This window comes from Lactuca sativa, chromosome 3, assembly GCF_002870075.4.
Source record: "Lactuca sativa cultivar Salinas chromosome 3, Lsat_Salinas_v11, whole genome shotgun sequence".
NCBI classification, from domain to species: Eukaryota; Viridiplantae; Streptophyta; class Magnoliopsida; order Asterales; family Asteraceae; genus Lactuca; species Lactuca sativa.
In genome coordinates, this window is record NC_056625.2 from 164862956 (window position 1) to 164865815 (window position 2860).

Below are 2860 nucleotides of genomic sequence, written 5' to 3' on the forward strand. Positions count from 1 at the left end.
AATAATGGGTCATAGGAACCTGTGATTCAGGTCGAAGGCATCAATGTCAGCCCATTGGATTATGTTGTAGGATAGTAGTGATCTTTGTGACACTTACTGATATGCTTGTATGTGCTTGTTGTCTTTGTGACTCTTGCTAGTATGATTGTATGCCTATTTATAGGGGTGAAATAGATCCGTACTGGTTGAAAGATACTAAAGGAGTCGGAAGGGACTCAAAGAGTCGGAAGGGGCTCATAGGTGAAATAGACCCGTTATATGCTTTAGTATGATATGGATGTATGATGTATGATATGTGGTGTTTTGGGGAACTCAATAAGTTTTATGCTTACAATTTATGTTTAAAATGTTTTCAGGTAATATTGGTTTCAAAAGGATGGGTCTAACTTGATCGCACTTCATTCCCTGGAGATTTATTCCGCATTGTCTATTTATGATTTTACTATGATGTTTTCTAGAATAATTTTACTCTGACTATCCTTTGGGTTGATGAATGAATGATTTTGACTAACTAAAAATGAAACTTTTACTCAGTATTTTTAGGACGTTACATAAGATATATGAAAATGATACATTTAAACAAATAGAAGTTAATGGATTTAACCATAGGTATGTTAATTTCAAAGTATTAATTATTTCATTATTGTAAGTCTGTTTTTAGCATTCAGTTACCAAATGAAGGCATAAAAGAAGCGAACTTCATTTTGACCAGGAACTAGTTTCCTCAGTTCCTACAAAAAATGTTATCAACCAAATTTAGACATTTCTTTTAGGGTTTAAATGCGACAAATAGCAACATACTTTCATTTTTTTATTGCAACATTGTACTTTTATGTTTTTTTGTCTTATTAAAGTGTTGTACTTAAAGAATGACATTAATTACCTGGGTTTTGGATCATGGTGATCATAGTTGTGACCAACAGTTAGGGAGCAAGCCTTCATCTTAGGGGAGGTTGATGTAGTAAACATTGTTATTAATTTATCACAATTGGATAAAGAAATGGTCCAAGTTCACTACAACGATTCCAGTTTTCATTTTTGAAGAAAAAATAGGAGCTAACAGGTTCATGATGAGTCACAGTTGCTTTTAAATCCATTGAAAGATGATGGAGCATGTGAACTATTAATAACAATCTTGAAAAGAACATTGAATGCCATAACATTAAAATTCCCTACATCTTAACTAGATTCCCCAAAATCCAACGATCTTTCCTCCAAATTCTAAAGCTCGTCTGCCACCTTATCACCACCCCCATTATCAGTAGCTCCCCATATTCGTCTTCTCTGTTTCTGTCCACGTGCAACAGATGTACCTATGGATATGCAAGTGAGAGCATATTTTCATATATCAAATACATATGTTGATCCAATCATTAAAATTCCAATTAGTAATAAAACATGACACCAATCTCTTATATTATCTTCAAATGATCAGTTGTTCATTGAATATACCAGCTATGGTTAATGATCTTCAATCTATTGGGTAAAAAGTCAAAACATTAAAATATAACTCACCTTGACATTATACCGAGCAGTTGGGGGATAGAAAAAGAAACATATGTTTCTCTAATCCTTCCTAGATCGAAGTACATAAAAGAATAAAGTCAAATATCATATAAATCTATTACACCTACTGTTTACAGGTAAGAGGAGGAATCAGAAAACAATGAAAGATGGGGATACCTAGTTACTGTCTTTTGTCAAAGATGATGGAGAGAGCAAGATAATTTGATGGGTCGAAATTAGTAAGGAAGGAAGAGGTGATTTCCTCAACAACTAGGGCATGGGAGATAAGAGAGTATGAAACGGTGCTTCAGTCGAGGTAGTTCCATATGGAGATGACGACAATTCGATTTTTGTAGAGAATTATGTGAAGCCAATACATTATGTGGTCGGATTCACCAGAGACGACCAAATGACGGTCCAAATTAGTGGAAGAAAAGAAGTGGAGGACAGGGGTAAAGCAGAAGGTAAGGTCTGAGATGGTAGGAATGGTGGTGGAGGGATCTAGAAAAAAACAGTGGAAAAATCCTATTGTTAGAATATTTAAATATTCTACTAGAAAGACTATAAATATTGAAACAATTCCAATAGAATATTAGAATATTCTAACAATTCTAGTAAAATATTAGAATATTTTAACATATCTAACAATTCAAGTAGAATACTAGAATATTCTAACATTTTAAAAATTATATTTGAACATTTACGTTGTAAATATAAAAATTATACTAAATATAAAACTTATACTAAATACAAAAATTCTATTTTAAGTTTTTAGTTAAATTATACTAAATATAAAAATCCACCAAAATACTTTGAATATGTAGCAAAAGGGGTAGAAAGACCCCTAGAACAACCAATAATGTATCAAGTAGACCATAAATGATATATTTAAAATCTAATAACACATGATCCCAAGACATGATATATTTAAAATCTAATAACACATGATCCCAAGACATGGACAAATGTTATAAATGTTTGGAAGAGTACTCTAATGGGAAATTACTATAGAAATTTTCAAGAATTAGAATAAGAAGAAATATATAAATATTTAGAAACATTTTTAGGAGAAAGTGTAAAACCAATATATGAAGCTTATAAAATTGAACAAACAGAAGAACATATAAAATTAAAAAATTTAGGAAGTAATCCTTATAATTTTGTTAACAAAATAGTTGCTTTAACAACTACAGCAGATCTAAATTCAAGACATGTAAAAGTCTAGAAAAAGGCTATGCGAGACTTAAAACAATTAAGTTTAAAAAATTGGACTAGTAGCTTATATGTAAAAAAAATTTGTAAATCATTATGTTTATCTAACTACTATTGCAGGAAACACTTGTAACAAAGAAAT

The 2860-nt window shown here is 31.1% G+C and overlaps 1 long non-coding RNA gene across 1 annotated transcript; it reads right to left on the reverse strand.

The window, feature by feature from the left end:
- Window positions 1-534: 534 nt before the first annotated feature.
- On the reverse strand, window positions 535-2021 carry LOC111880207 (uncharacterized). Its single transcript, XR_002846400.3, has 4 exons — window positions 1684-2021; window positions 1516-1576; window positions 884-1313; window positions 535-731 (listed from the first exon to the last, which is right to left on the reverse strand). It is a non-coding gene; the product is annotated as an uncharacterized LOC111880207 (long non-coding RNA).
- Window positions 2022-2860: the final 839 nt, after the last annotated feature.